Genomic DNA, 26,464 nt, shown 5'->3' on the forward strand with positions numbered 1-26,464 from the left:
GAAACAGCGGTAGTCCCATAAAATTGATTCATGGCACATACCATGAAAATAGTCTGGAAATGTCATAATGACTGTCGGTAGTCATAAAACAATGCACAACACTGTTTGAAGCAGCGGTAGTCCCGTAAGATTGATTTATGGCACATATGAAAATAGTCATGGAATGTCATAATGACCGTCGGCAGTCATAAAACACTGTATGACGCTCTTTGAAGCAGAGGTAGTCCCTTAAAATCGATTCATGGCGCATATCACGAAAATAGACACGAGATGTCATATTGAACATCGGTAGTCATAAAACCCTACATTGCACTGTTTGAAACGCCCGAAGTCCCATAAAAACAATTCATGGAACATATCATGAAAATAGTCACAAAATGTCAAAATGACCATCTGTAGTCATAAAACATTACATGACACTGTTTGAAACAGCGGCAGTCCCATAAAATTGATTCATGGCACACATCATGAAAACAGTCACGAAATGTCGTAAAACAGTGCATGCCACTGTATGAAACAGCGGTAGTCCCATAATATTGATTCATAGCATATGTCATGAAAATAGTCGCGAAATGTCATGACCATCGGTAGTCATAACGCACTAGATGACACTGTTTGAAACACCAGTAGTCCCATTAAAATGATTCATGGCACATATCATGAAAATAGTCATGGAATGTCATAATGACCGTCGGCAGTCATAAAACACTGTATGACACCGTTTGAAGCAGCGGTAGTGCCATAAAATCGGTTCATGGCAATATCATGAAAATACACGACATAAACACGACAACGATGAGACAGTTAGGCGCCGGAGGGAGTCGAACCCTCGATCTCCTGTTTACTAGACAGGCGCTTTAACAACCTTCGCCACGGCGCCGTGGCAAAATACAATGCGATGTCGCGGAGCTAACGATCCCTAGGAGGGCGCGAACAAGAGAATCTACCAAAACTGTAACATAAACACGACAAGTTAGGCACCGGAGGGAGTCGAACACTCGATCTCCACGGCGCCGTGGCAAAATACAATGCGATGTCGCGGAGCTAACGATCCCTAGGAGGGCGCGAACAAGAGAATCTACCAAAACTGTAACATAAACACGACAATGATGGGACAAGTTAGGCACCGGAGGGAGTGGAACACTCGATCTCCTGTTTACTAACCAGGCGTTTTAACCAGCTAAGCCACGGCAAAATGAAAGGCAACATCCGGTGCGACGTCACGGAGCTAACTTCCCCTAGCAGGGTGTGAACACGAGAGACTACCAAAACTGTAACTTAAACACGACAATGATGGGACAGTTAGGCACCGGAGGGAGTCGAACCCTCGATCTCCTGTTTACTAGACAGGCGCTTTAACCACCCAAGCCACGGCGTCATGGAAGGCAAATTACAATGCGATGTGGCGGAGCTAACGATCCCTAGCACGGCGTGAACAAGAGAGTCTACCAAAACTGCAACATAAACACGACAATGATGGGACAGTTCGGCACCGGAGGGAGTCGAACCCTCGATCTCCTGTTTACTAGGCAGGAGCTTTAACCACATTAGCCACGGCGCCTGGAAGGCAAAATACAACGCGATTTCGCGGAGCTAACGATCCCTAGCAGGGCGTGAACAAGAGAGTCTACCAAAACTGCAACATAAACACGACAATGATGGGACAGTTAGGCTCCGGAGGGAGTCGAACCCTCGATCTCCTGTTTACTAGAGAGACGCTTTAACCACCTTAGCCACGGCGCCATAAAAGGCAAAATACAAGGCGATTTCGCGGAGCTAACGATCCCTAGCAGGGCGTGAACAAGAGAGTCTACCAAAACTGCAACATAAACACGACAATGATGGGACAGTGAGGCAACGGACGGGTGTCGAACACTAGATCTCGTGTTTACTAGACAGGCGCTTTAACCACATTAGCCACGGCGCCATGGAAGGCAAAAAATAATGCGATTTCGCGGAACTAACCATCCCTAGAAGGGCGTGAACAAGAGAGTCTACCAAAACTGCAACATGAACACGACAATGATGGGACAGTTAGGCACCGGAGGGAGTCGAACCCTCGATATCCTGTTTACTAGACAGGCGCTTTAACCACCTTAGCCACGGCGCCATGGAAGGCAGAGTACAACGCGATGTCGCCGAGCTAACGATCCCTAGCAGGGCGTGAACAAGAGAGTCTGCCAAAACTGCAACATAAACACGACAATAATGGGACAGTTAGGCACCGGAGGGAGTCGAACCCCCGATCTCCTGTTTACTAGACAGGCGCTTTAACCACCTTAGCCACGGCTTCTTTTTTTTTCCACTTTTTATTATTAATATTAATATTACATTAAAATTTCAACACGAGGCCATCTCTTTGGCGTCGTACACTTAAAAACACCTCACAATGAGCAGTCCTTGTGGGTCACTCCCGATGACTGTCACAGGAAAGTTATCAAGAAGTCCTCAACTTAATAAGGAGCCATGAGCTGTATGCAAGAGTCTCTGCTACTAAAATCGACGGGGCAGAGGAACACTCTCAGCTCTTCTGGGAATGAGTTGCACAATGTATCGCGCAAGTTGATTACACTGCGTAGGAGGTCGTCGTCGCCGCGCTCCTGTAATACACTCACAGACCAGTTGATCTTAGTTACGAGCAGGACGAGCGGAATTCGCGGATGAGCCCTGCCATTTGCAATGTCCATGCGATGAATCCACAGTACGTGCAGGCCAAGGAGGCACAGAAGGCTTAGGCGACTCCGTTGCAACGTCAAGGAACTTCAGACGAACCCATGTGAGTTCCTCCTCGATACCAAGAGTTGTACGCAGAAAGCCCCAAAACTGTACAGCATTTCTGCATCCCAGGAAAGTCTAAGGCAGATCCTCCTCCTCCGCGAAGCACATGTCGCATTTGTTGGACTACGGAACCGTGAATCCCTTCTTTATCAGCCATGACTTGACCGGCAGGGTCTCAGTGTGAAATAGTGTAAAAAACCTCTGGGTACCTGTGGATACTGGCAGTTTCTTCACAGTCTTAAGGACCATATCTTGCTCTCTCCCTGGATAGTTGCTTCGATACAACGGTGCAGGAAACAGGCTGTTGATCATATCCCAGTACAACTTCTGACGCTTAACCGAGATTAGATACTCCCAGGAGAACATACCCTTCAAGAAATTAACCGACTGAGCTACTTCCCTGTAGAAAGCGAGACCCATCTTACGCTTCGGAGGGTTCGCCGTCGTCACTGTGAATGCGGGTGTGAAGACAGAGCCAAGCGTCTGAAAAGCCCACTGCAGGACATCGTTCTTCTTTTTCCGAAAGTAGAGAAAACGATGGACTAAAAGCTTGACAGCTACGTTGACCAATCCAAAGCCACCCCCTTGTATGGAGTGGAATATGTTGGTTCTTCTCATCCTCTCCATTGGCGAGTTCCAAATAAAGACAGCGAAGATCATATGCACGCGGTGCGCACATGAGGCTGGACACGGTGTGACCTGGGCATGGTAGAAGAACACTGGATAGACTGCAGTATTGCAGATGAACGATCTCGTTAAGAAAGACGTGTTTCTTCCACTTCAGGAGCGGAGCTCGAAGATGGTTGATATGTGGAGTCCACTGTTCAGTCAGAGGCGTCGTGGGATCGAAGGTGATGCCGAGATACCTCTTGATCGTCTTGTCCCATGTGATTCCAGAGAAGTGCTCAGGCGCTGCATCCCAGGGTCCTAACCAGGCTCCAGAGATTTTCTCTAGGTTAATGCTGGCGCCGGACGCTTCACAGAAGGTAGCGACGTGCTCGAGAATGAGTTCGACCTGATCCCTCGCAGAGAAGATGACCGCTATATCGTCCGCATAGGAGGGAACGCTCAAGTTACCCCCGTGCGTTTCAAGGCCTTTGATCCTCTTGTCGGCCATGAGGTTCCTGCATAGACCTTAGCCACGGCGCCATGGAAGGCAAAATACAACGCGATTTCGCGGAGCTAACGATCCCTAGCAGGGCGTGAACAAGAGAGTCTACCGAAACTGCAATATAAACACGACAATGATGGGACAGTTAGGCACCGGAGGGAGTCGAACCCTCGATCTCCTGTTTTCTACATAGGCGCTTTAACCACCTTAGCCACGGCGCCATGGAAGGCAAAACACAACGCGATTTCGCGCAGCTCACGATCCCTAGCAAAGCGTGAACAGTAGAGTCTACCAAAACTGCAACATAAACACAACAATGATGGGACAGTTAGGCACCGGAGGGAGTCGAACCCTCGATCTCCTGTTTACTAGACAGGCGCTTTAACCACCTTAGCCACGGCGCCATGGAAGGCAAAGTACAATGCGATGTCGCGGAGCTAACGATCCCTAGCACGGCCTGAACAAGAGACTCTACCAAAACTGCAACATAAACACGACAATGATGGGACAGTTAGGCACCGGAGGGAGTGGAACCCTAGATCTCCTGTTTACTAGACAGGCGCTTTAACCACCTAAGCCACGGCGCCGTGGAAGGCAAAATACAATGCGATGTGGCGGAGCTAACGATCCCTAGCACGGCGTGAACAAGAGAGTCTTACCAAAACTGCAACATAAACACGACCCATGATTGGACAGTTAGGCACCGGAGGGAGTCGAACACTGGATCTCCTGTTTACTAACCAGGCGTTTTAACCACCTAAGCCACGGCGCAGTTGAAGCCAGAATACAATGCGATTTCGCGGAGCTAACGATTCCTAGCTGGGCTTCAACATTAGAGTCTGCCAAAACTGTAACGTAAACACCATAATGATGGGACACTTAAGCATCGGAGGGAGTAGAACCCTGGATCTCCTGTTTACTAGACAGGCGCTTTAACCACCTAAGCCACGGCGCCATGGAAGGCAAAATACAATGCGACGCCACAGAGCTAACGATCCCTATCAGGGCGTGAACAAGATAGTCTACGAAAACTGTAACATAAACACGACAATGATGGGATAGTTAGGCACCGGAGGGAGTCGAACCCTCGATCTCCTGTTTACTAGGCAGGCGCTTTAACCACCTAAGCCACGGCGCCATGGAAGGCAAAATACAATGCGATGTCGCGGAGCTAAAGACCCCTAGCAGGACGTGAACAGAGCGTCTACCAAAGATCCAGTACTTCAACTCAAAGCCCAGCAGCATATACCTCACGTCCAGAGGAGACTGATGATTGCTTCATATGCGATCAGCCAGAGAGGTATGCAGTGCACAGGATTGTACATCTTTGCATTCTGGTAATCCCCCAAAGTCGACATCATACATCTACTCCAGTATCACAACAAAAGCGCTCCTCGAGTGAGTAGTTGAGGAACAATCTATCTATGAGTAATTCTCGTGACCTTGAACACTTAATTTTTTGGCGCATCATGTTATTTTGCTTTTGAAGTTAAATGATATGGTTTGACTTTCTGATGTAGACGTTATTTAAAATGCTGAGGTAATACAATTCCTCTCTAGTGTAATCATCATGGGCATTGTACACTTAATTACTCAACAGTATAGTGCACAGACTTATGATGTGCACAGACTCTCTGTACTTTCAATGTACGCGCTGTATGCGAAGGACACTTCATACCGCCGTGACGAAGTTACCGAAACTGAATGATAAATTATATTTATGACTCCGACATGTGGGCTATATATACTGCCTTTGCTGTCGGGTCTCAGACAGTTACTGCACAGACGCCCACAGTGCCGGAGTAGACTGAGAAATTACTCTGTAACCCAGTAACCCAGACTGCGAAGTAGCTCTGAGCTGTACGGGGACAATAGTGAAGGCGGTGATCAAGTGGAAAAAAATGCACATTGCGAAGTGTCAACCATCTGTGCAAGGGAAGCCTTTGGGAAACATTTTGCTTTGCTGCGCAATTCCTGGAGGGAGTCCCGCACAGCTAGTGCGAATGTTTTCATTCACGAGAGTTAAAACGCCGCAGAAGACACAATACTTCAAATTCCAGCGTTATTATATACTTCCTGCAGTGACAGAGGTTACTTTTCAAGTTTTGTACTGGGACTTGAGTCGAGATGTATGTTACATAAAAACGGCAACTAAATCTTAAACACTACATAAGGTTTCTGCTTCAGCGCACAGGTCTGGCTGACAGAGCAGTCCGACCTCCTGCAGCAGCTGACGGGAGGGATGTTTCCCCTTGCAATTCGACTAATTTTGGCACTTGCACCCTTCTGGCAACTTAGATCAACCGAGTTGTCCAGGTTTAGCGTGTCAAGGTATTTGGAAATACAACTTGCTATACCATATGTTTCGTCCACTACGCACTGATAAAAAAACGAATAGTCAGCGTCAAAAACCAATCTTTTTTTTGCCTTTATTCTGTGCGCGATGAGCTTCCACTTTGCGATCGTGACGGATAGTAAATCGCCAACCGCATGAGGCGTTTTGCGAGCGGCAGAGCGTCGCGCTTTTCTCAGCGACAAATGACCCTGGCAAAAGAAGAAAGAAAAAAAAAAAAAACGCTCGAAGCTCACGCATTGCAGTGTTTCTACAACGGCGGATGGACGCCGTCTCATGCAAATGTTTCCGTAATCTCTCTGGGAAGGAAGATCTGGCTGCCGCGTCAGGACGCTTGATAAACGCTGGAGAAACGCCTCCTGCTGTTGGCGCTTAAAGGCCAATAAGTTGATCGTTTTTTGACGGCTATTTTCGAAGTACACTCTTAACTCGGTACCCTTTGGTAAAGGGTAAAAAATCGCAATATTTTACCCTCTATTTCAGAAGTTACCAAGTACCCTCTGAGCAGTACCTTTTATAAAGGTTACAAAGACGCACACTATTTAGAGGTTCCGGCCTTCAATCCTGCACCTGCCCGTAAAAGCTACGCCAACATGTGGCATTTTATACAGGATGTTTATTTTCGCAACAGAGTAGCGCTCATTTGGCAGGTGGGTTATGTGAATTTTTGCAAATTAATCGATCATCAGTTACAAACACGTACGTCAGGAAATGTCGGAAATGTGTGTAACTACGGATGGGTTATTTAGGGAAAATTAACATAGCCCGCCTGCCAAATTAGCGCTGCCATGATGCGAATAAAAATAAACTCCCTGTATATTGTGCGGAAATGGTCAGACATTTACGCAACACACCAATGTACCAACATGCACCAACAGAAAAGGAAATCTTGCACGTAGGTCTCTTACAAAAATAGAAGTCTATCCTGAGCGCTTGTAACAGCCCTGATGTTGCGAACACTTGAAAGGCCACATGCTGACACATTGTGCACAAGTGTGATTCTGATGTGACGAGAAGCTATGGTCGCTTTACCAAAGATATGTAGAATGAAAAACTATTTTCGAAGTGAGGAGTAATGCATAAAAGTGTGCAGAGAGCCAGCCAGTGAGAACAATTGACTTATTTTTGTTAAGGTTAACAGACACAACAAAACGCAGAATTGCAGCTGAAAAAAAAATCCACAGTCGTGTTGTACATGCAAGCGCAAAAGGCGATACAGTATTACGCAAAACACACACAACCTTGGGAAACATGAGTGTAGAGTAATCCAAGAGTAACTACACTAGTAGCTGTGCTGTGCACGCAGTCAATCACCCGGGGTTTTGTATGGCCCAGGCATAATGAACATCAGATCTGTGAGAAAACGCAAATTATCAAGGTAACCTTGAACGGTGTCAGATGCTAGTTGACAGCTGCGTTATCAGCGTGGGAGGCGCTCCGAGACGAGTTTGTGAGGTACTCCAATGCACCAGTGACCAACCTACATGTGAGATCCTGGGAACACAAGGTTGGGTATTGATAGCAACATTTGCGGTACCATTCAATATGTTATTTGTGCATATACCGCTTCCTGATAAGCCCTCCAGCCACTACCCTCTGCTCGAAGAAATTTCTGACATGAACAAACTAAGCAGGAAGCCAATAAATAACCTGTAGCACTACTCAGTTTTTTATGAAACATCTTTCACGCAGGGAAGCGCCACCACAAATGCCAAAACGAAAAAATAAATAAAGACCACATCCCTTCCTCTAGCCATGTGTCGTGTGGCGCCTGAGCCTCAAGACGCGGCCTTTTACGTCATCTAATCGTGCTCCATCTGCAAACATCAGCAGCCCATTATATACCTAGCAGCAGTTAACTACGAAATGTGCCGTGACCATCACATACATGAAATCGGTGGCTAGTAATACGATAAAACTTTTGCGTTGTGTGCCTCTATTTGCAACAATGCAGAACAGCCATCCGCATTTAGCAGCAGCGTGGACGAAAAAAAGTTTTGCTGAATAATATCCGCACAAAGCACAAAGTACACTGTAAAAAAACTACCGTAAAATTTACGTATATTTTAATGGCAGCTATGTTGCCTGACTTTTGCCGTTAAAATTACGGCCACTTCGGAAGAAGTACTGCTGTTAAATTTACTGTAATTTTGATGTAACCAGAATGCTGTTTTTTTCCCGTGAAAATTACACCTTACAAAAAATGCAGCCGTAAAATTTACAGGGATTTTAATGGCAGCTATGTTGCCGGCTCCTTCCCGTAATTTTCACGGCCACCTGAGAGAGTCGGCTTTTGTTTGAAGTGTGGAGTGCATTAATTCCCACAAATTTGGGAACAGCACCGAAGGATGTGTAATTGTGTTTGTCTTCCTTTAATAGAATTGCAAGTCATGCAGTAATGTGTGACACAAGTCATAGAGTACAGGACTGAGCATTTATTGTACATACAGAGAAATGGTGAAAAATCTGTGACATCTGTTGAATCTGCAGCGATCAAAAAACATCTTAGAGTTGCAAAGTATATTAAGCATATCTGGTTACCAAGTAAAACGTTCCCTTACACTTGTGCTGTTTTCGACACAATCTCCAGAACTTCTTCATAGGTTCTGGCTTTGTTCTTCAGCTTGCTGCCCCTGCAGGGCTGATCCACAGTATACCCCTGTAAGAAAGAAAATGCAGGATATGTAGTACGACAGTTTCTACCATTCGAATGCAGGTCCACATGCACACACCTCTGCACATTACACATTCAGTATGGTGGCACTAGTACAGGCACCTTCATGGTGCTGGCTGAGTACTTTCCAATACAAGCAAAGAAATACCTTAAGGTCTTATACTGTTCATAAAGACCTTCACTCATACTGGGATAGTAAATATATCGATTTAAATATTGTTAGATATTGATGATTTCATGTGGAGTGACTGTGTGAAGACGCAATGATCTTACAGTGTTTGTCATTATAGATGTAGCCTAAAATTGTTGAAACGAAGAATATGTTTGGTTATGAAATAAGCACGCTTCACTCGTATCATCACAAATGTCACTGAGATTATTCCAGGAAATACATGCCAAGCAATTCAACAGGTAGTTCCAATCACAAAATAGGTCTTAAATGAAAGAATCAGCAATGCCATCAGTGAAGCAAGTACAAATTTTTACTTTTGATGACTAGTGACACGGGTGATGTATGCAGGAATGAGATGGTTAGTTTATGGAAAATCACTGCACTAATCTCACCATGCACCAGAGAATTGCGTGCTTGTGTTTTGTTATAAAATATGTACCACATAAATTCGCTGCACCCTAATCTCCTTCATACTGACACATGCACGTCCCGCACCTGTACTACTCATCACCGAAAAAAAAAGTGAGAGAAAGCACACAATTTCCATGTTGAATCTAACACTGATTTCTTTGTTCCGCACACAAATCATGATTAGAGCTACCTCCCCGTTTGCCTCGCATCCAATTTACCCACTAATCATTTTAAAACAGCATACTGCAATTGTGTCGCACAAGTATAATATTTTGTGATCAAAATGGGCTTTCTCTACAACTCAGTTTTTAGACTATAGTCATAACAAAGAAACAACTTTGTAATGCTTCTTGCATTCTGGATGAATAAATACTATGGAGAGCAGAGCACAGCATCACGGTGCACCAGCGTACAAAGGGCACCGCACTATCTTACTGCTAGGGAGAAACAGAAGCTGGGTGATTTCACGCAGGATCAGGCAGGGTGGTCTGGTCAACCTCTCCAATTTTTTCTTTCAAACATATATTAAAGCCTCGTCCCTAGGAAGCATACTGGCGCTGAAAGTAGTTGAAAATAATTGGTGGTTATTTTTTTAATGAATCATCGTTCAGATGTGGGCATTTCGACCATTGCACTTCGTACGCAGTTCAACGCCACATATCTTCATATCTATTTGACATATTAAGCTGAATTTGTTTTCAAGTGTTGTGTCGGGTGGGTAGCACTGCGTCCTATGCTCTGAGAATCCTAAGGTTTGCCTCTGAGGAGATAAAAAATCGCAAATTTGATTCATTTGTAAAATATGATACGTTTTGATAACCTCACAACTCGGCCCCCCCCTGGGATGCTTGAAAATGATCTCCATCATTTTGTTTGTTTTGAAATGACCTTTCTCCGCATAGCGATTACATCGTATCGCGAATTGCACCCCAACGGTCTTTTTGTGAATGGTATCTACGGAAAAAGCATATACTCGAGAGCGCACATCCCATATATTCCCACTCGTAAACTCACAAACGTTCTTCATGACGACTCAAAACAGCACATAAAAAAAATTGCTTCAGACATGGTCGAAATTACGTTGCGAATGACATTGAGTTACGAACGTAACTTCGACCATCCCTGAAGCAAATTTTTGTGTGTGCTGTTTTGAGTCTTCTCGGAGAATGTTTGTGAGTAAAATGAACAATGTCACGAGTGGGAATATATGGGATACACGCTGTCGAATTTACGCATTTCTCGTAGACACCCTTCATAAAAGGACTGTTGGGGCCGTTGCCATAATTCACAATGCAATGTACTCGTTATGCGAGGAAAGGGCATTTCGAGACGAACGCAATGATGGACGCAGTGGATAATTTTCCGGTATCACAAACGGGGGACGAGTTATGAGGTTCCCAAAATGTACCATATTTTACAAATGAAGCAACTTTGTGATTTTTTGCTCATCAAAGATGCACCTTCTTACAATCTGCAGAACTTCGTATGCAGTGCTACCCATCCCAGGCAATACACGGATAACAAATTCAGCTAAATATGTCAAATAGTTATGAAGATACTTGGCGTCAAACTGCATAGAAAGCGCAATGGTCGAAATACCCACATCTGAATGATAGTACATTAAAAAATAACCACCAATTATTTTCAACTACTTTCAGCACCAATATACCTCCTCGGAACAAGGCTTTAAAATATGTTTGAAAGAAAAAAAATGAAGAGGTCGACCGGACCACCCTGTCTGATCCGGTGTGGTCAACCAGCTTTCAATATATTAAGATATGGAGCTACACGTACTAGCCAGCCACCACTAGCTTTACACAACGACTTTGTTTCCGACAAAAAATAAGGAGAGGGACACCGAACATTATCCGCCATGCTATGCACTTATTGCCGCAAATTCTAAGTGGGTAAGAAGGCACAATTTCAATTGCAAAGGAATGCTAATGTTCAAGGGTGAACAAGCAGCCTGCCAACCCAACAAAATACCCTAATTCCATGTGAAGTTATAAGGGACACCAGCTCCTTATGTTCTACCTTTCAAGTCATTGGTGTGACATTTAAGTTATGAACACAACAAGCATGTGTTACAGTCACTAAAGAACAGCAGTACAAACGGCTAAATGAAATAAGCCGGAATAATATCAGTTTCTAGCTGAAATGTGCTCCTGCAGAGTGAAAGATTGAAATGATAAAGTGATGCAATGCTGATTGATGATAAAAACTGAAATACTCACTCAGTGTCACGAGAAACCATGCAAAAGAGATGCCCCCTCCTGGGTCTTCTTGCAGAAAGTGATCCAACACCAAGGGTGTCTTGGATGCCTTTCCACACAACTTGGTCAGGAAGGATGGTGTGCCCAGAAGTGACCATCTCTGCTGGAACAGATTGGAACCGAACAAATTATGCAGGGTCAAGAACACGTTAAACATGTTCAACAATCATGACATCGTTCAAGTAACACCACATTGACAAGTCATACGCATATAAAGCACATGATATGTCATATACGCATGTTCTTAGATCTTTTCACCTAGAATACAAAATTTACAGCAGAGCGGTTTAGCATTCAGTATCTTGGAGCACTGAAGTATGCAAAGAAGTTAATCTAACACATCAGCGAGATAATTTACCTCCAGGTTATATCAGTGGGCATATGCGCACGGAGCTTGCTCAGCTTCTTTTAGCCGGCAGCAGCTTCAAGTAACGGTGACTGGAAATAGTACACAGGATCATTTCCCTTTTCGCGTACAATAAGGCAAAAGTATGTCTCTTCTGAGAGTACCTCAGGCAATTTTTTTTTTCACTGGTACCAGTTGAACTGTGTTATCGAACAGGGACCAGTGCAACCGGTTCCAGCTCAACTGGTACCAGTTGGGACAACTGGTCTCTGTTCGATAACACAGTTCACCCAGTCCCAGTTGCAACTGGTCCCAGCTGAGACTGGGACCAGAAATCAGTTGGGCCAACTGGTACCAGTTGTGACTAGGACCAGCCAGAAACCAGTTGGCCCAACTGGTTTCTGGCCAGTCCCAATCTGAACTGGTTTCTAACCGGTCGCAGTCTCGACTGGAGCTGGTTGCAAACCTAATTGTTGAACTGGGACCAGTTGAAGTGGTTTGACTTACAGTGGCCTGCTCGGACAGAGGCTAGCTGGTAGGCAACCAGTGCCACTTCGCAGGATCGCTGTTCCCAGCAACGACAGATCCAAAGAACTGCAATGCAAAATTACATTTTATTTGTAATCAAACATTGCACATATTCTAATGTACATGTAGCGTAACTATAACGTAATTAAACAAAAGCAGTAGAGGAACTACAGAGTTACATTGAATAGATAATATTTTATGGCTGATGGGTCCCTTGCTCGACTACCTTGTGGTCATCTTGAATCATTCAACAAAGTATGTAAGATGTTCTTAATAGCACACGATGGATCGACATTTTTCTTTGAGCCCAAGCAGCTTAAGGTTTCTGGAAAGTTGAAAAGGCACAAGTAAATATGCATTCAATTGCAACATGTAATTAGAGTGTGCAGTTAATTTGAGCAGTCGTGGCCCCCAAAAGCACGCAAATCTCTCAACATTTCTGCTGTGGAGTAGTTGGACATATCAACTAAGAGATTCGCCGGCTTTCGGGGGCAATGACTACTACTCATTGCCCCCGAAAGCCGGCGAAGCTCTTAGTTCTACGCTAGTTCGAGAACACCCGTGGTGTGAAGGATCTAAAACACGAGCATGAACGAAGAAATACAAAGACAAAAACACGAGAATGAAACAAGTTGCTGGTAACATTAACTAGCTACTCGTACATGTTACTCGTAAAACGGCATGCACTTACAGGTGCCACGAACCTGACGCGGAACAAAGAGATGAGGTTCTAGTAGAAGTAATATTTCTAAATGGTGCACAAGGGAAAAGCACTTAAGCATAGTACTCACGATAAAGCGGTATCCACAGTTGTAGTCCAGCTGTAATCCTATAACACCCGCCCGCACGGCCGCTGGCGCGCATTGTACTGTCGCACTGTCGTAACTTACATACAAATCCTTTCGATTATAAAACCAACGCCTGTGTCACACATCACGCTAATAACGAGCAAAAAAGCGTTGTACAGGCAAGCCGCTAAGCAAGCGACCGTTGCACAGTGAACGCATCATTCATCACGGGAGCAGGAACGCACAAAATACAAATATAAGAATTCTAAAATAACATTCGTTAACGCTAATGAAGTTTTCCAAAAATTGAAATATTATTCTTTTCTACTAATAAAATTACTTTAACTTCGCCTTGCAATCTTTATATTAACATGTCATGGCACTGAAACCGAAACTTTCCCCAAACATGTAAACTGGTCCAGTTCGAACTGGCACCACCTCACTTCCAGTTGCTCACCAGGCCAACTTCAACTGGTACCATCTAATGAAATACAATGCATACCAACACTGTGCCACCATATGCATGTATACACCCACAGAACCATTAACCGCCCATCAACATCCAGCGAACGTCAGGTTGTGGATGCTGGGTACGTCTCACGAACGTACACATTTGATCCCGGCTACGTTTTAACTACGCCCGTACTACCGTGCTAATCAAGAGAAAATTATGCGAAATGGACGTCGTAGGACCGCCGATGCGGATCCTCGAGGGACCTGTGGGGGATCTCTATTCCGGCCCCGTAGGTACCGCGCGCCTATGGAAATATCGTAATTTTAATCACGAGATAAACACAAGGACGCAAGCGTGCACCCAAAATACTTTATTTCAATGTGGACTTTATTTACATGTGCGTTCGTACATGCCTACAGACACATCAGCAGTACAAATAATGAAGGAACGTGACAAGGTGCCATATCCAGATCATTCCCGTTTATGCAGATCGTGGTCAATCGCCACGTTATGTAAACAAGAAACAAAAAACATCCATGTTACTCGCCGTATAATTAGCTGGCATCTTGCACGGAAGCGGCGCAACTGTATCCTCACGCTCCTTCGCGCCTTATGAATGGCTATAGGTCTCTCTATATTGTTCCTTTCTGTGTCTTCCGGCCTCTGGAACTCACTGGGAAACTTCTGCCGCTGAGGCACACTAATAAAAACAACAGACACAATACAGGCATAATCGGTCTCTGCTTATGGCACACGCGCATAACAGCGTTTGGCCAGACTTCCCGTTTACCTAGCATTCTTACCTGTAACGCATGAGACAGTAAATAATTCCAAGACTGCTCATACACTCTCCTCCCGCACTCTCTGAGGGACGCTGAGACGCACACAGTAATGAATGGCCGATGCTGAACGGTATAGCCGTTCATGTCTGGAAGATCATCAAGAACACACTGAGGGGACCACAAAATAAAGGTAGCACGCACGTGCTAATATGCTTATATTACAAGCTCAGGTAGGATCGATTGCATTTTTGTGCACTAGCCAGTGGGCTAAAGCGACTTGAAGAACAAAAGGGTGTAAAACGCGTGCGCTAACAAACAAAGGCACCACGGCCGCTTACCTGCATTTCAGTCATAGATAGTCGCCTCGATTTAGAATCCGTTACCTCCAAGGCATATGCACCTACCTCTTCACAAAATTCAAGCTGTACCGGTGCTGTTCGCATTGAAAATTACCGTATTCTTGCAAGCCATCGTAGACGCCACCATGTTTTTCCAGCCTCTCCAGCGCCGTTTCAAATCATCCGCACAACGGGCTATGGCATCACGTGACTCTCTCTTCTGCGCGTTGCGAAAAAAAAAAAGCCTTATGCGCAGATTTCTCCTTTGGCGGCAACGCAGTCATACGACAGAGCGGGAGAGAAGAACGAGGTGGAGGGTGAGGAGCGAAAAGGGGTGCTCAAATGGCTCTTTGTGGACACAGTGCGGATAAGGTGCGCACGGTGTCCACAGGGTGATATATGTGGGACATCTGCTGATGTATGCTCATTGGAGCATCCTAACTGACGCGTCCAGGAGGCGTTCAATGGATGTTCACTTTAGACTGCAGATGCTCGGACCCTTGTCGGCTGTCCAGGGGCGGTTACTGGTTCTGTGGGGCATGTACAGCTATCGGCCATTTATTAAAATTCACTGTTCCCAGCAAGCGTAGCACAATGTCTGATGTGAAAGTGTGGCAGACTTCCGTAATATCTACAGTCATTTGACCGTAATCAGGATTACGGGCACACTGCTGCCTTATTTACGTGATAACAGTCATAATAACGGCATATTTCATTGGTGCCGTATTAATTACACTACCTCGACCGTATTTCCAATTACAGTAGCATACCTGTTCTTTTTACGACAAAAAATAGATTTTGACCGTAAAATTTACGGCAATTTTTTACAGTGTACGCTGAGAGAACGGCATAAATGCGGGAGGCATTCACTCCACCACTGTTTTTCTGCTTATAACCCCAAGAACACAATGACCTCCTGGGTACGTCCGAGGAAAGTCATCGGCGGACAGGGATAACATCCCCAGGACTTCCCTACCAGGTCCTCAATTTGTTAGAAATGTGACAAAGTGAGACTCCCCGTCATATCCTCAGGACCTCCTATGGGAGCTACCAAATGACGTGGCTAGTACAGTTCTGGGAGCAAGCAGATACCTTAGTGAATTATTTATTTTGGGAAGTGAGGGCACATTTGCAGCACCCAGTCAGCGTGTGTGTGTTTTTTTATATATTTTCAACCTCGGTCACCAGCTACCATTCCTGGTTTCTCATCTGTATTTCGTTCAGCGTATTTCTCATCACAAACAATGAGTGTCACAGTTTAAAAGGCAAAAAAAAAAAGAGATATATATAAAAGGCCCCTAGGTCACTAAAACCTGCGAAACCACTTAGAAAGGCATATGATGCAGCAGTTACTGAGGCCCAGTGCTCCACAGCGTTTCTTTTCCTCATTTCGTATAAATTTATTATTTCTTTTTTTTATCCTAGCCAGCAAGCGAGGCTTGCTTGCTTGCGTCACATAACACCAGTAAATAAAATGAGGTAATCCCTCGCTTGTGCAAGTTTCACGGAACAGCCGTGGTCCCTTGCATTACTGTGACACCTTTCACTAAAAGTCCTGACAAACTGCTCAAATGTGGCCTAATCTTGGTGTACTTATGTTTCAAAAACAATAAACAGGAACAAAAAGAAACAGGTTACAATTTCCATTCCACTCCGCATTCCGAGGAAAGCGCTGCCCCGTCGACGCATTTGGAGCTAGCAGACGACGCGCGGTTATCGGATCGCCATCTCTCCCGTCTGGTGGCGCTGCGCAGCCCCGTCGCCACCAGGGGAACGGAAGTGAGGTGAAGGCGACGGTAGCACAGCAACTTGGTTCGGTAACCCGCTTTTACGGGGGCTGGAGATATCAAACAAGTATGTCGCAAGCAGTACATCAGAGGAAAAGAAGCTTGATTTTTTTATCATGCATCACTCCACACTCTTAAAACAGAACTTCACCGCATATCATGCTCATGGTCAACAATGATCTCGAATGATATCATTGTCATTTGTTGAAAACGGGGGGGAGTACGCTAAAGTCACTCACGCCTTTTTTTGACAATTACACTGTCCATAAATGTCACAAAAAAGGCGTACGGCTACCATTTTCAACAAATCAGGGCGGATAACGATATCATTCGAGATCAGGGTTGGCTAGGAGCGTGCTGTTCGGTGACGTTCATTTCGAAGAGTGCTGAACACGGCAGTGGGAAAGGTGCAAGCGGCACCCCAAATACTCTTGTGTAGTACCTACATGTACGTGTGCCTATACCTACATATATCTGTACATACTTTTGAATCTTTCCTTTTCATTTATACTTTTCATTTACGTTACTTTTACTTTACTTTGCTATTACTTTACTTCATTTACGTCGGAAAGGAGAACAAAAAAAAGAGAAACACTGTCAAGGAACCCGCGAAGAGGGAATCACACACGTAACATGAAAAACGGTTAGGAGGAACTAAGATTTATTTGAACAAGAACTTTCGTGCAAGAAACTGCACTTCTTCAGGTTACAAAACTAAGTGCGACACAAGTATGTATATATATAACCCAAGAGAACAGATGCAATAAAACAGGTTTCCAGAACCAAGTAAACAGAAAACAACCAGACAGTAATACAATGCATCACGTGAGCAACTGTCACATAAGAATCACGAAAGAGAAAATGTACGGGTAAATGAGACATTCGGAGAATTGGGGTTCAAAAGATTTGGTGGTGACAAAATGGGGGCACAGGTGGATGTCTAGCGGCGTACGTGGAGAGCACAGCTTTTGTTGAACAGCGTGGGAAGGTCCGAGTGACCTTATGGGCTGACGGGAAAATGGAGCTAAGAATGCTAAGAACAGGAGGTGGAACCAGCTCCGGTGGCGCAGCGGTAACGCGTGCGCTTGGAGACTGGGAGGTCCGCGGTTCGAATCCGCGGGCCGGCTGTGCCGTCTGGGGTTTTTCCTGGGTTTCCCTCAGATATGTAATAGGCGTATGCCGGCACAGTTCCCCTGAAGTCGGCCCATGGACGCTGCTATCCTCCCCCCGAGCGGATCCCGCTCGGTCTTCCACTTCACCCTTTCCTCTCCTCCTCTCCACCACCTTTCCCTTCCCGAGAAACATGCCGCCTAATCAGGCAGGCAGACCTCTCGGGTTCCTCCCAACGACACTCCTCCTCCTCCTCCTCCTCCAACAGAAGGTGAATGAAGTAGCTTAGCTAGGTGATGGGTTGATCAACTGCTGAGGACCGCCATGAACGTTTAGTCCCCGTGGTTTTAAAGAAGAAAACTTAGAAATGAAGAAGGACTCGCGATTTTTGCGTTTGCAATCGGTGGTGTAGCCAGATTCTAGAATTGCAATAGACAGGTGTGTATCCATGACGTGCCCGGGAAGATTAAAATGTATAGCAACGAGTGTGGGGCGATTATTGACAATGTCGGATTTATGACCGTAAGACCTTTGACGCATAGTATTGGAGGTTTCACCAATGTACTGAACATTGCCTTTCATACATGTTATTAGATAACAAATGTTAAAGGAGTTACAATGCAATGATTGTTGAATTTGAAATGTGTAGTTGTTTGTGGTACTGGAGACCGAGGAGCAGGTAGAAATAAGATTACAAATTTGGCAGCGTGTGCCATTGCAGGGACCTGAACCAGGTGTTGTAGTACGGCGCCAGCGCGAAGAAGTAAGGATATTCGGGATATTCCTTGACCTGCGGAAGGTGACAATGGGGGCAGAAGGAAATAGTTTTTTAAATTTTTCGTCACTGTGTAGAATGTTAAGATGGCGCTGAAAAATAGTTTTCGTGTTACGAAGGGCTTTGTTGTAGGTGGTCACGAACGTAATGTTTCTGTGTTCCTCGTTAGGTTGGCTGGAAAGAAGTGCCTCTCTGTCCAGCGAGCATGATTTGGTGAAAGCATTTTCAATTAGATTGCTGGGATAGTTACGTTTCCTGAAATCAGCAGACATTTCGTGAGCGCGTCTGTGGAAATCGTCGGTATTGGAACATATGGGCTTGAGTCGTGTGAATTGTCCAAAAGGAATATTTCTTTTCTGGACATTGGGGTGAGAACTATTAAAATAAAGATACTGACGTCTGTCGGTTGGTATCTTATAAAGGTCGGTGACTAGTTTTCCAGACCGAATGGAGACAGTGACATCAAGAAAATTGATTGAAACATTGGAATGGTTGCAGGTGAATTGGATAGTGCTATGCAAGGAGTTGAAGTGTTCAAAGAAAGACAACAAGGAACAGTTGTCACCTGGCCACACAACAAAAATGTCGTCGATGTATCTCAGGAAAATGAGCGGCTGTACGGGAAAGGATTCAAGGGCCCTCTTTTCAAATTGACCCATGAAGAGGTTTGCATAGTTAGGTGACACGCGGGATCCCATCGCTGCGCCATGTACTTGGACAAAATGTCTGCCATTTGCGCGTCGGTATGTAAAAAAAAACCTAGCAGGCTCCTTGGTCAATGCAAAAATCAGCAAAACGAGAACCCCGTACACGGGAACACGACCCTGCAACATCCCGCGCTGCAAAACCTGCGAGCACGTTCAACACGCTAACTCCATCAAAAGCACTGCGACCAATTACACCCACCCCGTTAACCACGCGTTCACATGCACAAGCTCCAATGTCATATACTGAATTGAATGCGTTGACTGCTCTATGCAATACATCGGTGAAACCGGCCAACAAATGAACAACCGCCTTACCGGACACAGAACCGACACGACCAACAAACTCCCCAAAGCAGTCGCCGAACACTTTAACGTTCCTGGTCACAATTTTGACAACATTAAACTATATATTCTAGAAACCGGGTTTAGATCCACACGGGACAGACGTGATAGGGAGTCTTATCTCATATACAAGTTCAACGCTCTTCACCCCTCCGGTATCAACAAATCACAAGGCACCCTAGAAACACTTCACAAATAAAATATGCTTTTCCCTTCTATCTCCATTATCATCTGTTATGTTCTGCATGACCACTGCTTTCTGCTTTCTTTATTGCATGCCACAACTTTGTATTACTAATTTAAAAATAATTTAATAAAAACCTTTGCTCGTTCTGGAATTTTCCCCACGTAACCACTGACCTCCTTATCTTTCGCTATGCTTGCAAATTCTTACCTGTTGTCCCGTTTCGTCCACGTGTCCGTGAACCTTCCATTTTTCTGTAACCGGTCTGGAGCCTAGATCACTATGTTCAGATAATCCCCTCCACACTCTAACAAAGCAGCCATTCACTCCGGCCGTAGAAGCCCGTACAGACCCTTCCTTCCCTCCGGGCTGTTGACCCACAATTCGCATGATCCTTTAAACACGTCACACATAACCCTTTAACTACCACGTCAATGATGAGGACGGTGCCCAGAACAAGTACAGTCTCTGTTCGAAATATCGCCGGCTTCTGTCCTGAGGCAACTCCCTTCCTATATCACGTGATAAGATTTGTATGTACTTTCCATGTCAATGGTAGGATGTAATTTCAACAAATCCGTAATGAATCGTGCCATATAGACCGCTTGTATGTGATAATTTGATCTCATTGCTTTCTTGATTAAAGCAATGCCCACTGCAACGGTTACAATTACATCTGTCTGGGGTATCGCAATTCTTCGTTAAACAACCTCAAAAACTCCACCATCAATCCCGGTGGTCCTTCCAATGTTCACACGCAAATATTTTTACAGCTATTGTAGACTCGGCATACAAATTCTTGCACCTTCAATTCTGTAATTTGTACGATATCTCCAAATACGACCATGTCTAGGACGCACTGAAATGCAGAGCTTTCAATGTCTCTGTGTACAAGGCCGCACGAGAATCTTGCCCTTCCTATCTTGACGTGGGTGTGGGGGGATTTTATGGCTTTGAACGACTCTGTGTACAAGACAGCGCGAGAATCCTCCACCCCCTACGGGCATATGCTTGACGAGAGTGTTGGGGGAAGTTTATGGTTGGCAGCTTCCCTCTCTCACTTTATTGTTCGAATCTACTAGTTGATCCTGTTTGTTCATTCAAAAAGACTTGTTTCTGTACAGATTCTGTGGTATATTCATGCTGCTTGCTTAGAAATGATTTGTCTGAATTAATTATTGTTTTGACTTAGTATATGATGTTCACTCGATTGGTATTCTGTGAGTTGGGAATTATGTATGAATGATGTATGAGTTGTGTCTATCGATTTCCTCTGTGGGAAAGTATTAAATATTTCTCGTTTGCTTAGAAAATGACTCCTGAAATTATTATTGTCCTGTATGTGTTTCCGTTGTTCACTGGATTGACATTAACAAAAATAATCTCTCAGTTGGGAACGCCTCGTATTTCTGAGTTGCATTTCAGATATGATGTTTCTGTATGTTTCATGTATGTAGAACTTTCTGTTGCAAGATATTACAAAAAACTGAAATACATTAGTTAAATTGCAATGTTTCTCGTTTTGATTGAGTATTGTTTTCGCTGATGTTAGCATAATATTTCTCGCTTGCTTAAAAAATGCTTGTCTAAAACCAGTTTGCTCTGATATTGACGTCTGTTTTAGTTTTTGCTTGCCACTTGTTGTTTTGATACAATTTTTATTGTGTTCTTCAGAATCGAATAATTGTAGCATCTATTTGCGATAACTGATCAATAAAACATTTCGCGTTTGTGCAAATTTGACAGGCAAACCGGTCTTAAGAATATCTCCCTTTGGAGGAAAGAATGCGAAAGTGAGAGAGAGAGAGAGCGACCCCACACCCATTGGAGTGACAAAGGATGTGTGGTTTCTTCGCTTTGGCTTTATATATATATATATATATATATATATATAGAGAGAGAGAGAGAGAGAGAGAACGTCTCCCAGCTTTGAGGAAAAAGCGAAAGATATCTGGCTTGGTTGTACCATGTCTATTTTCTGTGTGTTGGATACCTCCATCAATGTAAGGTTTGTAGTGCCTGTTAGAGTGACAATTGTATAGTGTTCAATTAGATGAGATCACGAGGATGATTTATAGTGTTTCAAATGATAAATTATTTTCCTCTGTTGTTTACGTGTCGGAGAATGCGCTGCTTAGAGCAACCGGTTCGCTCCCATATCGTTGTCTGCTCTCTATTAGCATTTGCTATTGTTTGTGCTCCTCTGTTCTTCAGCCTTAAATCTGTGCTAGTCACAGTATTAAATTTGTAATGTTTCTCGTTTTGATGGATTGGTTTGCAATTATTTTCCTGCGTGTATCTGTAGTTTGTGTGTTGGAGGATGTGTATGTATGGATGGATCTCTAATACTGCTAGCTCTTAATTGTGTTGTTTCTTATTATTTCCTTGTGGCTGTGCTGTTCACTTATTATGAAGATTATTAATTATTAATTAAAAGTTGTGGCATGTGGGAACAAAACATATGCAACTTAGATTCCATGTTGTGCTCAAAATTCCATCGCACAGCACTTAATAAGAAACATGCTAATGACAAAATTGTTAGTGTTGTCATAATGATGAGCTCGTCTCAGACTTTTTATAATGACACAGTTTTGATTGTAATCGTATTGATTAACATTGTCTCCTTTAACAAAATGCTGTGTCCTAGATTTTAATTAATCTTGTGTTAGTGTCGTCCCTCTATGTGCCCGTTGTCTTACATGGTCTCTGTTGTGTACAATTAATTACATCTATGAGAACTTGTAATTGAAATTAAAACCTTACTATTGCAATGATGATGGTCACGTCTCAGACCTTTTATAATAAAACTTGAAATTTTGATTGTTATTGTAATGATTAAGAGTATCTTCTTTGATTAAAAGTCGCGCGCGTTTCTCGTTTTGATAGAGTATTGTTTCGCTATGAATTCCCTACATGTAACTGCTGTTTGCGTGTTTGAGGATATGCAGGTTTGGATCTCTATTAGTGCTAGCTATTCATTGTGTTGTGTTGATTCGAATTATTTCCTTACGTCTGCACTATTCACTTAATATAAAATTAAATAATACAAAGTAGTGTCATGTTCGAACAAAACATACACAACTTAGATTCCCTATTGTGCTCGAAATTACTTTAAAAACTTCATACGAAACACCATAATGAGGATAATATTAATGTTGCAATAATAGTGATCGTATCCAAGACTTGTTATAAAACTTGTAACGTAATTGCAATTGTAATGATTAAGATTGTCTTCTTTAACTAAGTGCACTGCTTTCTGCTTTCTTTATTGCGTGCCACAACTTTGTATTACTGATAGTAAAAAAAAAAGAAACTTTGCTCGTTCTTGAATTTTCCCCACGTAACCACTGACCTCCTTATCTTTCGCTATGCTTGCAAATTCTTGCCTGTTGTCCCGTTTCGTCCACGTGTCCGTGAACCTCCCATTTTTCTGTAGCCGGTCTGGAGCCTAGATCACTACGTTCACATAATCCCCTCCACACTCTAACAAAGCAGCCATTCACTCCGGTCGTAGAAGCCTGTACGGACCCTTTCCCCCCTCGGGGCTGTTGACCCACAATTCGCGTGAACCTTTAAACACGTCACACATAATCCTTTAAATACCATGCCAATGATGAGGACGGTGCCCAGAAGAAGAACAGTCTCTGTTCGAAATATCGGCGGCTTCTGTCCTGAGGTACACTCCCTTCCTACATCTCTACCGGTTCGCTGGATTTCTACCCATCTATTATCACGTGATATGTTGCACTACCACGACTACACAATTATTTTCTTCTACCAGTTGCAATGATATCGAATGAGCAGATCTGATGTATCATCACTTATTGAAACTCAACGAACACATCAACTGCGGTGGACCACCGGACAATTTTCATCTTATCCTGCCTTGTACGCCATTCAAGAATCTCCATACAAAGAAAAGAAGCATCAATAAGAGATTATGCAAATTCGTGGCAACTAAGTGGGAGTTACTGAAGCGATACAATCACTGCGACAGTGTATCGGTTGCATTAATCAACGCTGGAGTCGAGCGACCCATATTAAAACGTCACTATATGATGCATTCTCACTTCATCAATCAATATAACAAACGAAAACTTCAGACTTGGGAATAGGACAATTGTAATTTATCAAAATAAACAAGTGTATATCTGAAATAATAAATGTAATATTTGTCATCACTGTCATGAATTTTATGCGTCAGAACAAAAACAGATTGTATTTAGCATGATTAGATTGAGAACAATGATTACTAAGGAAACAAATATTCCACACTATGTACAAGAATCCTTACATGGAATCAGCGATGACAATGTCTTATTATGGGTCGCTTGAATCCATTGTTGATTAATGCAATCGATACGTTGTCGCCATATTTGTATTGCTTCAGTGACTTGCACTTAGTTGCAAAGAATTTGCACAATCTCTTATTGATGTTTCCTTTCTTTGTATGAAGATTCTTGAATGGCGCACAAGAGAGTATTAGATGAAAATCGTCTGGTGGTCCACCGCAGTTGATATGTTCATTGAGTTTTAATACGTGAAGATACATCAGACCTTGTACAACAACATGGAAGTTCTCCTCATTCGACATCATTCCCAGAACTGGCAGAAGAAGAAAATTGTGTAGTCGTGGAAGTGGAACATATCACGCGATACGAATTTTTATGTACTTTCCGTGTCAATGGTTCGATGTAATTTGAACAAGTTCGTAATGTATCGTGCGATATACAGCGCTTCTATATGATAATTTGATCTCAGTGCTTTCTTGATTAATGCAATGCCCATTGCAATGATAACAATTACATCTGTTCTAGAGTACAATACAATACAAAGTAAAAAGCAACGCCAAAGTCCAATTAACTGTGATTACACTGAGTGAAGGAAAAACGGGTAGGAACACTTTATTACAATTAAGATGAACAAGACTTTCGTGCAGAGTCTACACTTGATCAGGTTAAAGAGTAGCCGTACAACCGGACATATATATACCAGTAGAAGGGGAGGGAGAAAGGGAAATAGACAAACAAAAACAAAATCGAAGACACTTATGTAGCTGAGGGAGTTGAAAAAACAATAAGTAAAATAAGTAAAAAGCGAAGCAGAACAGACAAGGCCAAAACATACAGCCCAGGGTCGTGTGTCACAGACACATAACAGGGGAAAGTTCACTGCGCCGACAGCCGAAAAACGCAAGGCGACCCTTCCGATGCTCTCTGTAACAATGAGTTTCGGGGAAGGCTCTAGGTTGCTACGTGGTCCCCAGCCGGCCGCGCTGCCACCCGCTCCCCCCCCCCCGGCCAGCGAACTCATCCACCCCCAACATCCACACTTCCTCGATAACGGAAGGACGACCCACTTGAAGCATAATTAAAAGTTGAACAACTGTAACGCGCCAGCGTATATGTTTAACCCATGTGGCTGAAGGGAGCAAAATTTAGAGATCAGGTAGGATTTGCGATTTTTTCGTTTTATGTCATTTGCATATCGTTTTATGTCATGTGTATTTGGACCCCGGGCCTTCCAAAACTAGCCATCAAATTGATAATTTCATCAAAGCAGTCTTTAATTACATGAAACGCACACTAACGTCTTCAAGTAACAATATAAGTTGCAATTTGTCAAAATCAGAAAGAATTGCACTGAAAAATCTTAAATCTCGGAAAGATATCATTATTAGGCGCGCTGACAAAGGCGGCGGCATCGTTGTTATGAGTACCTCAGACTACATTAGTGAGGCTAACAAGCACCTGGTTAACCCTTCGTTCTACAGACCCCTTGACCATGACCCTACGGCATCGTTTTCTAAAATTATCAACAAAAGTATTACCGAGCTCCTTGACAAAAACCTGATTCCACATAACATTGCATACTTCATCAAACCAAAGAACCCCCCCCACACACACACACAAACACACACATGGTTTCTTCTACCTCCTCATCAAAGTACATAAAGAGAACAGCCCAGGCCGACCGATAATTTCAGGCATCAACACACACCGACTGAAAACATGTCCCTTCTTGTTGACCACTGCATAAAACACATTCCGTTGCTTCTTCCATCACACGTCAAGGACACCAATGATTTCCTAGTCAAAATTAACTCGTTAAACGACCAATTTATGGATTTCAGTAACATGACTCTCGTTACCATGGACGTTGCATCACTATACACCAATATACCACATGACGAAGGTCTTAGCCCCGTGGAAACTTACCTCTCTTCCTTCCCTTCTGATCCTCCAAACTTGCGCCATTATTCATCTTCTTCAACTCGTTCTCCAATATAATAACTTTACTGACAACCATTTCGTCCAAGTGAAAGGTGCAGCTATGGGATCACGCGTATCCCCGAACTATGCAATCATTTTTCTGGGGCAATTCCAACAGAAAGCACTGGACTCTTTCTCGACGAAACCTCTAGTTTTTCTCAGATACATCGATGACATTTTTGTTATTTGGTCTAGCGATGAAGATTCACTGCGCGTGTTTTTTGAACATTTTAACTCTGTTCACGATACAATCAAATTCTCTTGCAACCATTCTAACAC

At 43.6% G+C, this 26,464-nt stretch overlaps 2 long non-coding RNA genes and 5 other non-coding genes across 8 annotated transcripts; all 7 read right to left on the reverse strand.

Moving 5' to 3' along the window:
• Positions 1 to 1,487: 1,487 nt before the first annotated feature.
• Positions 1,488 to 1,561, reverse strand: Trnat-agu (transfer RNA threonine (anticodon AGU)). Its single transcript has one exon. It is a non-coding gene; the product is annotated as a tRNA-Thr (tRNA).
• Positions 1,562 to 2,036: 475 nt separating this feature from the next.
• Positions 2,037 to 2,110, reverse strand: Trnat-agu (transfer RNA threonine (anticodon AGU)). Its single transcript has one exon. It is a non-coding gene; the product is annotated as a tRNA-Thr (tRNA).
• A 1,926-nt stretch (positions 2,111 to 4,036) lies between these two features.
• Trnas-aga (transfer RNA serine (anticodon AGA)) lies at positions 4,037 to 4,110 on the reverse strand. Its single transcript has one exon. It is a non-coding gene; the product is annotated as a tRNA-Ser (tRNA).
• A 109-nt stretch (positions 4,111 to 4,219) lies between these two features.
• Positions 4,220 to 4,293, reverse strand: Trnat-agu (transfer RNA threonine (anticodon AGU)). Its single transcript has one exon. It is a non-coding gene; the product is annotated as a tRNA-Thr (tRNA).
• A 660-nt stretch (positions 4,294 to 4,953) lies between these two features.
• On the reverse strand, positions 4,954 to 5,027 carry Trnat-agu (transfer RNA threonine (anticodon AGU)). The gene has a single exon. It is a non-coding gene; the product is annotated as a tRNA-Thr (tRNA).
• A 3,481-nt stretch (positions 5,028 to 8,508) lies between these two features.
• Positions 8,509 to 11,794, reverse strand: LOC135371958 (uncharacterized). Its single transcript, XR_010415737.1, has 3 exons — positions 11,734 to 11,794; positions 8,804 to 8,901; positions 8,509 to 8,726 (listed from the first exon to the last, which is right to left on the reverse strand). It is a non-coding gene; the product is annotated as an uncharacterized LOC135371958 (long non-coding RNA).
• Positions 11,795 to 11,810: 16 nt separating this feature from the next.
• On the reverse strand, positions 11,811 to 13,744 carry LOC135371969 (uncharacterized). 2 transcript variants are annotated; one of them, XR_010415739.1, is made up of 4 exons: positions 12,873 to 13,744; positions 12,626 to 12,712; positions 12,131 to 12,210; positions 11,811 to 11,872 (listed from the first exon to the last, which is right to left on the reverse strand). It is a non-coding gene; the product is annotated as an uncharacterized LOC135371969 (long non-coding RNA). The 2 variants fall into 2 exon arrangements; XR_010415738.1 differs by lacking the exon at positions 12,873 to 13,744 and having other exon boundaries at positions 12,626 to 12,776.
• Between the last annotated feature and the right edge of the window lie 12,720 nt (positions 13,745 to 26,464).

Source organism: Ornithodoros turicata, chromosome 1, assembly GCF_037126465.1.
Source record: "Ornithodoros turicata isolate Travis chromosome 1, ASM3712646v1, whole genome shotgun sequence".
Taxonomy (NCBI): Eukaryota; Metazoa; Arthropoda; class Arachnida; order Ixodida; family Argasidae; genus Ornithodoros; species Ornithodoros turicata.